Below are 12011 nucleotides of genomic sequence, written 5' to 3' on the forward strand. Positions count from 1 at the left end.
GCCTTACCACCAATATGTCACGAACACACCGTGACCGTCACCCCCACGTCATGGATCGGGGTGACTTTAGGCCAACAGACGGCTATCACATGTGCAGGGGGCTTATCTTAGTTATCCCTCCACTGCTACAATGTGATAAAAAAAAACACACACACAAGTCTATGGACCTCTTAGTTTACAGCAGGGGGTTATTCTAGGTATCCCACTGCTCTTTAATATACCACGAACTGCAGGGATTTATGTATATCCCGCTTTACAGTTCTGCTTGAACTTGCAGCTCTCTGGTGCCCCCCTTACCCTCAGGTCAGATTAGGTACTGCACCTAGGGTAATTAGTCACCAGAAAGGCTGCCTGCTATGTATTGGCTATTAGGCACGCTGCAGCGAGGCGATAACTACTCCCACTCAGGCAGGAACAATAATTATCAATGCCGCCGTCGCTACAACAACTCCCAAAGGCACAGCACACGGTATGCTGCCACCAGCTTTGATTAAACGGGTCCGAAGCTAACCCAAAAGAGTAGCGTAATTCCCTTCAGAAGACTTAGGGTACGTTTTAGAGCAGGAAGAATGAAACTAGTAATTTATATATTTTAGTCTGACAGTTTAAGGCAGTGTTTATAAAAAGGCATATAAAGATGTTACAAAAGAGACAATTGAAATATGTACAAAGTGATTATAAAATAAAGGGATTAAATGAGAAAAGGTAAAACTCACATATTCTCAGGTCATTTCAGGCAACCATGCTGATAGACACTGCTCCCAAATATCCCAATGCATAGTACAGCTCCCAAGGCAAAAAGCTCAGACTCAGACTCTGAAGGCTGGGTAAAGTGGAGTCACTTAAATAACCACGGCCTCGTGACATCACTAACAGGGCTGGTTTCCTCAGAGCCTCCTATCTCTTCAGTTTTACTAAATTTCACACAAGTTTGTCTAATACCTGTATCTCCGCTACAGAACATGTCAGAATCATAACACACCCAGCGTTCATCTTGTATTAACATTGGCGTTCTAATGAGACCAAATTTGGGCTTGATGGGATGCATAGTTCCAGAGAAATCCATACTCCGTCCCTGTTGGAACTAGAAGCCGGCGCTTACCGTGGCTAATAGATCCGTCGATGGAGATTCACAATATGTCCTTATTATTTTTCTAGCCCAAATCGGTGGCCCAATATCTTACTATAACCAAACAAAGAACCACATGTCTCTGAGAAGGATAATCAGACCAGTTTCAGCTGGAGGAAGATTTGTGCCGCCACAAGCGCAATAAACCTTCCTGGGCTTGGGGGCAGCGCAGAGCATTGAGAAGAATAGCTGCACACACACACACACACACACATAGAAACAAAGAGAGACAAAGAAGGGGGGTTTTTAGCCCGCAGCATGGGTCTAACAGGCAAGCTACAAAATCATATCACATTTCATACAATATCATGACAGGAGGACCCAATCACAGAGAGCAGAGCGGACTGACAGCACAGGCGGCACTAACAGCACGTGAGACACTAACACCACGGGGGGGGCACTGACAGCACAGGCGTCACTGACAGCACAGGAGGGACTGACACCACGGGAGGCACTGACAGCACAGGAGGCACTGCGAAGCACAGCAGGCATTGACAGCACAGACGGCACGGACAGCACAGGCAGCACTGACAGCACAGGCGGCACTGATAGCACTGACTACACTGACAGCACAGGAGGCACAAGCAGCACAGGAGGTGTAGGCAGCACTGACTACACTGACAGCACAGGTGGCAAAGACGGCACTGACAGCACAGGCGGCACTGACAGCAGAGCAGCACTGACAGCTCAGCCGACACACACCACACTGACAGCACAGCCGCCACACACTGCACTGACAGCACAGCCGCCACACACCGCGCTGACAGCACAGGCGGCACTGACAGCACAGCCAGCACACACCGCGCTGACAGCACAGATGGCACTGACAGCACAGACAGCAGAGCGGCACTAACAGCACTGACAGTACAGCTGTTCCTGACAGCACAGGCGGCAAAGACTGCACTGAGAGCACAGGCGCCACTGACAGCACAGGCGCCACTGACAGCACAGGCGGCACTGACAGCATGGACGGCACAGAAAGCAGAGCAGCACTGACAGCACACACCGTACTGACAGCACAGGCGGCACTGCAGCATGGACAGCTCAGAAAGCAGAGCGGCACTGATAGCACAGCCAGCACACACCGCACCATCAGCACAAGCAGCACTGATAATACAGGTAGCACTGACAGCACTGTTGGTAAAGATGGCACAGAAAGCAGAGCGGCACTGACAGAACAGACTGCACTGACAGCAGTGCGGCCCTGACTGCACAGACTTCACTGACAGCACCGACGGCACTGACAGCACAGACAGCACAGAAAGCAGAGCGGCACTGACAGCACTGCCGGTAAAGATGGCACAGAAAGCAGAGTAGCACTGACAGCACAAACTTCACTGATAGCACAGAGGGCACTTACAGCACAAACGGCACAGAAAGCAGAGCGGCACTGACAGCACAGACTTCACTGAAAGCACAGACTTTACTGACAGCACAGAAGGCACAGAAAGCAGAGCGACACTGACAGCACTGCCGGTAAAGATGGCACAGACGGCACAGAAAGCAGAGTAGCACTGACAGCACAAACTTCACTGACAGCACAGAGGGCACTTACAGCACAAACGGCACAGAAAGCAGAGCGGCACTGACAGCACAGACTTCACTGAAAGCACAGACTTTACTGACAGCACAGACGGCACAGAAAGCAGAGCGGCACTGACAGCACTGCCGGTAAAGATGGCACAGAGGGCACAGAAAGCAGAGCAGCACAAACTTCACTGACAGCACAGAGGGCACTTACAGCACAGACGGCACAGAAAGCAGAGCGGCACTGACAGCACAGACTGCACTGACAGCACTGCTGGTAAAGACGGCACAGACGGCACAGAAATCAGAACGGCACTGACAGCACACACCGCACTGACATCACACACTGTACTGACAGCATTCATTGCAATGATGACACTAACAGCATGCATCACACTCACAGCGAACTGACAACATACACAGCATTGACAGCTCACACCACACTGACAGCTTACACCGCATTGATGACACAAACAGCAGTGACAGCACACACCACCCTAACTGCAAACACCACACTTCACTGACTGCACCCACAGCCTTAACAGCACACACCACACTGCACTGACAGCACACACCACACTGATGACACTGACGGCACACACCACACTGACATCTTACACCGCATTGATGACACAAACAGCACTGACAGCACACACCACCCTAACAGCAAATACCACACTTCACTGACAGCACACACTGCTTTAACAGCGCACACCACAATTCACTAACAGTACAAACCGCCTTAACAGCACACACCACACTGAAGTGACAGTACACACCACACTGATGACACTGACAGCACACACCACACTGACAGCTTACACCGCATTGATGACACAAACAGCTCTGACAGCATACACCACCCTAACAGCAAACACCACACTTCACTGACAGCACACACCGCCTTAACAGCACACATCACACTGATGACACTGATAGCACACCCCGCCCTGATGACACTGACAGCACTTACTGCACTGACAGCAGAGCGGCACTGACAGCCCTGACAACACACACCACAGTGACAGCACACAGAGCACTGACAGCTCACAGTGCACGGACAGCACACACAGCACTGATATCACTGACTCACACACCGCATTGACAGCACGCATCGGAATGATGACACTGTCAGAACACACCGCACTCACAGCTCGCAGCACACTGACACCACACTGACAGCACACATAGTGAAAGCACACATCACACTGGTGACACTGAAAGCACACACCGCACTAACAGCACACACAACACTGACATTACTGACAGCACACACCGCATTGAAAGCACGCTTCGCAATGATGACAATGTCAGCACACTGACAGCACACACCACCCTAACCGCACACTGATGACGCTGACAGCACACACCGCATTGACAGCACACACAGCACTGACAGCAGACACAGCACTAACAGCGCACTGACAGCACGCACCGCACTGACAGCATGCATCGCAATGATGACACTGTAAGCACACACCGCACTGACAGCATGCATCGCAATGATGACACTATAAGCACACACCGCACTGACAGCATGCATCGCAATGATGACACTGTAAGCACACACCGCACTGACAGCATGCATCACAATGATGACACTGTCAGCACACACCGCACTGAAAGCTTGCAGCACACTGACAGCACACACCACCCTAACCGCACACTGATGACACTGACAGCACACACACTGCACTAACAGCGCACTGACAGCACACACCGCACTGACAGCATGCATCGCAATGATGACACTGTCAGCACACACCGCACTGACAGCATGCATCGCAATGATGACACTATCGGCACACACTGCACTAACAGCTCACAGCGCACTGACAGCACACACCACACTGACAGCACACACCACCCTAACCGCACACACCTCACTGATAGCACACGCCACGCTAAAGGCTCACAGCGCTCTGACAGCACACACAGCACTGACAGCAAACACCGCATTGACAGCACGCTTGGCAATGATGACACTGTCAGTGAGTCACCCATCAGGGCCATGGGGTACTCGGTACTGGGTCCGGTCGCAATTAAAGGCGTGGCCACGGTGGCAGCGACCCAGTCCGTGGCCCTGGGCGCCCAAGTAAAAGGGACGGTCTTTAAAGGGTTGTGGAAATAATGAAAGTTTGTGACTCCACCCGTGGTTCTCTGTCAGAGGTGACTGACGCTGCTTAAAGGGGTCCTCTGGGGGCGATGGTGTTGCAGCAAAGATGGTGTCGCTTCCCACAGGTGAAGCGGTGTCCCCAGGGCTTGGCAGGGATGGTGAATGCTGGCAAATAAATGGAGGACATAGGGATGCAGTCTTTACCTGGTTTACTGGTGTTAAACAGCCTCAGTCCAGGATACCGGCAACAGGTAAAAATGGAGTCCAGGCAGCCCGAAGACAGGTGGAAATCCCCTTGACAGGTCAGTTTGGGAGCTTTCCACTATGCGCTGGTCTGTGGTCCCTTGCTGCCTGTAGCTCTCTAACAAGGCCCTCTTTCTTCCCTGTCCAGGGACAGTACCTGCATGGTAGGCAACTTGAGCCGTCTCTTTGGGGTCTCTGTCCACGGTGACTGTGGACTCTGATTGCTGCTGTACCTCAGGTATTATGTGGGCAAGTCCCTATTAGTTTCCTGCCCTCCAGTTCTTCCGTGGGACCTGTAGTTCCTCACGACCTCGGGCTCCCGGTGCCCAGTTTCTGCGCTCAGCTTAGAAAGGCCCAGTAATAGTCCTCCTCTAGCTCCTAAGTACTTCTGTGCTCTTTCACTATCTGCTACCAACTATCAACTGTCTGCTTGTCTGCACCAGACTAACTGGCTCCTCCTCCAGACCAGGATGTATATTGGGAAGTTCCCCTTAAACCGGATTTAGAGCTCCCCCTTCTGGCCTGGAGTCAGAAAATGTTGCATGTAAGATTACCTGCCAAAGGGATCCCTCCTGTCTCCAGGTATGGCATTATCTTTCCCGAGAGTAAGGCAATACCACTGTGGTACCTGAACTCCTGGTGTGCCACATCAGCACACGCTGCACTGACAACTCGCAGCACAGTGACAGCACACACCACCCTAACCGCACACACCACACTGATGACACTGACAGCACACACCGCACTAACAGTTCACAGCGCACTAACGGCACACACAGCACTGACATCACTGACAGCACACACCGCATTGACAGCACGCTTCGCAGTGATGACACTGACAGCACACACTGCACTGAGAGCACACACCACACTGATTAAACTGACAGCACACACTGCACTGACAGCACACACCGCACTGATGACACTGACAGCACACACTGCACTGACAGCACACACTGCACTGACAGCACACACCGCATTGACAGCACGCTTCGCAGTGATGACACTGGTAGCATACACTTCACTGAGAGCACACACCACACTGATGAAACTGACAGCGCACACTGCACTGAGAGCACACACCGCCCTGATGACACTGACAGCACACACTGCACTGACAGCACACATCGCCCTGATGACACTGACAGCACTTACTGCACTGACAGCAGAGCGGCACTGACAGCCCTGACAACACACACCGCACTGACAGCTCGCAGCGCACTGACAGCACACACAGCACTGACAGCACACACCGCATTGACAGCATGCTTCGCAATGATGACACTATCAGCACACACCGCACTGATGACAGCACACACTGCACTGACAGCACACAACTCCCTGATGACACTGGCAGCACATACTGCACTGAGAGCAGAGCGGCACTGACAGGCCTGACAACACACACTGCACTGACAGCTCACAGCACATTGACAGCACACACAACACTGACAGTACACATAGTGACAGCACACATCACACTGACAGCACACAATGCCCTAACCACACACACCTTACTGATGACACTGACAGCACACACCGCCCTAACCACACACACCACACTGATGACACTGACAGCACACACCGCACTGACAGCACACACTGCACTGACAGCACACACTGCACTGGCAGCACATTGACAGCTCACTGCTAACAAGAAATGCTGGGGAGCATGCTGCCAGATACTAAACAACGTGGTATGATGAGGAGTGGAAAGTGGCTGGGAAACTAATGTAATTGTCATCTAAGTGGGCAAACGAGAGTGAGAAAAGGGGGCTGCATTACTGGGAACCCTCACACATCTGGCACACACAGAGTCACAGCATCTCTTTTAGCTGAATTATTTACAAGAAGGGGCAACGTGAAAGGGTTAAATGGCTTTATGCCAGTAATCTTAGGGTATGTGCACATGTCAGGATTTTCTAGCAGAAATTTTCTGAAAAAAACAGACATTTCTGCCAGAAATCCGCATGCGCTTTTTTCACGTTTTTGACGCATTCTTTGTGCGTTTTTTCCCAAATGCATAGAATAGCGGGAAAAACGCAGAACATCCGCAAAATTAATGAACATGCTGCTTTTTTTTTACCGCAATGTGTTTTTTTGCGGAAAAAAATGCATCATGTGCACAAAAATTGTGGAATGCATTCTAAATGATAGGATGCATATGTCTGCAGTTTGTAATGTGTTTTTATTGCGTTTTTATCGTGAAAAAACCTGAACGTGTGCACATACCCTTACACTGCCAACACTCAGCCGGAGGTGCACCACAAGGATTGCAGGTAAAGTGGCATTCTCCTGCACTGTAATGGCTGCATCTGTAAAACAAGCAACTTTACAATGGACATGTTTTTAAAGGGATACTGAGTATGCATGTTTTATGTTGTTGTTGTTTTTTTGTTTTTTTTGTTGGGGGGGGGGTTAAATCCGGCAGACTGTTTCGGAGATATGGGCCTTTTTATCTAGAACTAATATTTATGGTCTTCACCAAAGGGACGTGACTCACGGGAGTCTCTGGTGGTGTCTCTCTAGGGTGCACTGCAATATTACCCTTATGAGCAATGCCCTCTTGGAAAGAGCATTAAAATTACCACCACAGTAAATGTCCATATCTCGTGAACCTTTTTAAAAAAAAAAAAAACCTTTATATTCAAGGCAACAGTGAGAATAAAATCAAAGCAAAAATTGTACACATTTGACCTGGTGAATGATTCTCTTTATCGTCCTCATTCCTCAGCCGTTTTTTATGTCACTGAGAAATGTCTATAGCATCCCCGCACCTATAGCAAGTGTTTAGCATCTGTTCTCTGTATGTTACAGCTAACACCCTAATGCATCAATCATAATTGTTGCTATCACCATTCATATTAGTACCATTGATGCTGCTGTCAATAGTGCAGCGGCATCCAGATGTCTTAACAGAGGGAGGGCTATTCTGTAAGTCAGGCCAGTACGGCGGCATGCCATAAGCAAGGTCTAACAGGCCATATGTCAATGTAAGGGTGCTTGAAGATGAGAATATACAGTTGTGTGAAAAAGTGTTTGCCTCCTTCCTGATTTCCTACTCTTTTGCATGTTTGTCACACTTTAATGATTCAGATCACCAAACAAATTTAAATATTAGACAAAGATAACACAAGTAAACACAAAATGCAGTTTTTAAATGAAGGTCTTTATTATTAAGGGAAAAACTAATCCAAACTTACAGGGCCCAATGTGAAAAAGTGATTATCCCACCCCCACCCCCCTTAAAGCCTGATTACTGCCACACCGGTTCTCACTCAAGAAATCACTTAAATAGCACTTACCTGACAAAGTGACATAGCCCAAAGGATCCTCAAAAGCTAGATATGATGCTGTGATCAAAGAAATTCTGCAACAAGTTAAAAACAAAATAATTGAGATATATCAGTCTGGAAAATGTTATAAAGCCATTTCGATAGCTTTGGGACTCAAGTGAACAACAGTACACAAATGCCAAAAACATTGAACAGTGGTGAGCCTTCCCAGAAGTGTCCAGCTGACCAAAATTACCCCAACTGTGCAACGACGACTCATCCAAGAGGTCACAAAAGAACCCACAAAAACATCCAAAGAACTGTAGGCCTCAGTTGCCTCAGTTAAGGTCAGTGTTCATGACTGCACCATAAGGAAGAGACTGGCCAAAAATGGCCTGCATGGCTCAGTTCTAAGACGATAACCACTGCTGAACAATAAGAACATATATTTTCATCTCAGTTCTCCCTGAAAATATCTTGATGATCCCCAATGCTTTTGGGAGAATATTGTGTGGACTGACAAAAGTTGAACTTTTTGAAAGGTATATGTCCTATTGCATCTGACGTGGAAGTAATACAGCATTTTAGAAAAGGAACATTATACCAACAGTAAAATATGGTGGTGGTAATGTGATGGTCTGGGGCCGTTTTGCTGCTTCAGGACCGGGGAGACTTGGTAAATGGAACCATGAATTCTGCCGTCTACCAAAAAATCCTGAAGGAGAATATCCAGCCATCTGTTCGTGACCTCAAGCTGAAGCGCACTTGAGTTATGAAGCAGGGTAATGATCCAAAACACACCAGCAAGTCCACCTCTGAATGGCTGAATAAAAACAAAATTAAGACTTTGGACTAGCCTTTTTCAAGAGCTTATGCTTTTTTTATTTTTCTGTCAACATAGACATGTGAGGGCTTGTTTATTGCAAGACAAGTTGTAGTTTGAAAGGCACCATTCATTTTACTATAAAATATTGATTGAAACAGAGGGAAAAAGTGTAATGAAATGGTGAAAAGAATTACATTCTGAAACAGTTTTTGAGGCTTTGCTTTTGTGACATTCAGTATAGAATAAAAATGACCAGGAAACTTGATTGTCCACTTCAGTATAATTTTGTCAATGTCAAACATGCATGAATTTTTTTCTATTTAAGTGATTTAAAAAATTCAGAATATTACAAAAAATTGCAGAAAAAGTCATCATTTTCCAAGACTCGCAGCATTTGTATGTTTTTGTTGATGAGGCTGAGTAAAGGCTTTTTTTCCCTTGGAGGTGATGTTTTTATTGATATCCATTTAGTGTACATGTGATGATATAAGTCCTTATTATTACATTTTATTTTAAAGGTGATGTGCCTTTATGGCATTTACCAATTAAGTTAATTAATTCCATATTTTAATATATTGTACTTATATGTATGCGGTAGTACCAAAAACATTTTCTTTTTCTTTATTTATGTTTTTCTTTTTCTATTTTTAGTAAGGAAAATGGAAAGATTTAAACTTGTATACATATCTAATACAGTGCCTACAAGTTGTATTCAACCCCCTGCAGATTTAGCAGGTTTAATAAGATGCAAATAAGTTAGAGCCTTCAAACTTCAAACAAGAGCAGGATTTATTAACAGATGCATAAATCTTACAAACCAAAAAGTTTTGTTGCTCAGTTAAATTTTTATAAATTTTAAACATAAAAGTGTGGGTCAATTATTATTCAACCCCTAGGTTTAATATTTTGTGGAATAACCTTTGTTTGCAATTACAGCTAATAATCGTCTTTTATAAGACCTGATCAGGCCGGCACAGGTCTCTGGAGTTATCTTGGCCCACTCCTCCATGCAGATCTTCTCCAAGTTATCTAGGTTCTTTGGGTGTCTCATGTGGACTTTAATCTTGAGCTCCTTCCACAAGTTTTCAATTGGGTTAAGGTCAGGAGACTGACTAGGCCACTGCAACACCTTGATTTTTTGCCTCTTGAACCAGGCCTTGGTTTTCTTGGCTGTGTGCTTTGGGTCGTTGTCTTGTTGGAAGATGAAATGACGACCCATCTTAAGATCCTTGATGGAGGAGCGGAGGTTCTTGGCCAAAATCTCCAGGTAGGCCGTGCTATCCATCTTCCCATGGATGTGGAACAGATGGCCAGGCCCCTTGGCTGAGAAACAGCCCCACAGCATGATGCTGCCACCACCATGCTTGACTGTAGGGATGGTATTCTTGGGGTCGTATGCAGTGCCATCCAGTCTCCAAACGTCACGTGTGTGGTTGGCACCAAAGATCTCGATCTTGGTCTCATCAGACCAGAGAACCTTGAACCAGTCAGTCTCAGAGTCCTCCAAGTGATCATGAGCAAACTGTAGACGAGCCTTGACATGACGCTTTGAAAGTAAAGGTACCTTACGGGCTCGTCTGGAACGGAGACCATTGCGGTGGAGTACATTACTTATGGTATTGACTGAAACCAATGTCCCCACTGCCATGAGATCTTCCCAGAGCTCCTTCCTTGTTGTCCTTGGGTTAGCCTTGACTCTTCGGACAAGCCTGGCCTCGGCACGGGAGGAAACTTTCAAAGGCTGTCCAGGCCGTGGAAGGCTAACAGTAGTTCCATAAGCCTTCCACTTCCGGATGATGCTCCCAACAGTGGAGACAGGTAGGCCCAACTCCTTGGAAAGGGTTTTGTACCCCTTGCCAGCCTTGTGACCCTCCACGATCTTGTCTCTGATGGCCTTGGAATGCTCCTTTGTCTTTCCCATGTTGACCATGTATGAGTGCTGTTCACAAGTTTGGGGAGGGTCTTAAATAGTCAGAAAAGGCTGGAAAAAGAGATAATTAATCCAAACATGTGAAGCTCATTGTTCTTTGTGCCTGAACTACTTCTTAATACTTTAGGGGAACCAAACAGAATTCTGGTGGGTTGAGGGGTTGAATAATAAATGACCCTCTGAAAAGACTTTTCACAATTTAAAAAAAAAATAAACAAAGAAATAACATTCTTTTTTGATGCAGTGCATTTCACACTTCCAGGCTGATCTACAGTCCAAATGTCACAATGCCAAGTTAATTCCAAATGTGTAAACCTGCTAAATCTGCAGGGGGTTGAATACTACTTGTAGGCACTGTATATGATATATACAATGGGGGGCACTGCTAGACCTAATATTAACCAACAGGCCAGACCGCATATCAAATATAAGGGTTGGGGGTCACTTGGGGAATAGTGATCACAAAATAATAAGTTTTCATGTATCCTTTAATAAGATGTGTAGTAGAGGGGTTACAAGGACACTAAGCTTCAGGAAGGCAAATTTCCAACAGATGAGAGATGATCTTGGGGCAATTAACTGGGACTATATCCTGAGACATAAAAATACACAAAGAAAATGGGAGACGTTTATTAGCAGCCTGGATAGGACCTGTGCACAGTATATGGCCGGAGTCACACTACAGCGAGATACGGCCGAGTCTCGCAGGTTAAAAACAAGCTCTGGCACCGGCACTCCGGAGCGGAGCGTGCGGCCGCATAGCAATACATGGAGCTGCACGCTCCACTCCGGAGTGCCGGTGCCAGAGCTTGTTTTCAACCTGCGAGACTCGGCCGTATCTCGCTTTAGTGTGACTCCGGCCTATACGGTATGGGAATAAACATACTAGAAATAGGAGGAAACCAATATGGCTAAATAGAGCTGTAAGGGGTGCAATAAGTGACAGAAAGAAAGCATTTAGAGAA

The sequence above is a fragment of the Ranitomeya imitator genome, chromosome 5 (genome assembly GCF_032444005.1).
Source record: "Ranitomeya imitator isolate aRanImi1 chromosome 5, aRanImi1.pri, whole genome shotgun sequence".
In the NCBI taxonomy this organism is placed as follows: domain Eukaryota; kingdom Metazoa; phylum Chordata; class Amphibia; order Anura; family Dendrobatidae; genus Ranitomeya; species Ranitomeya imitator.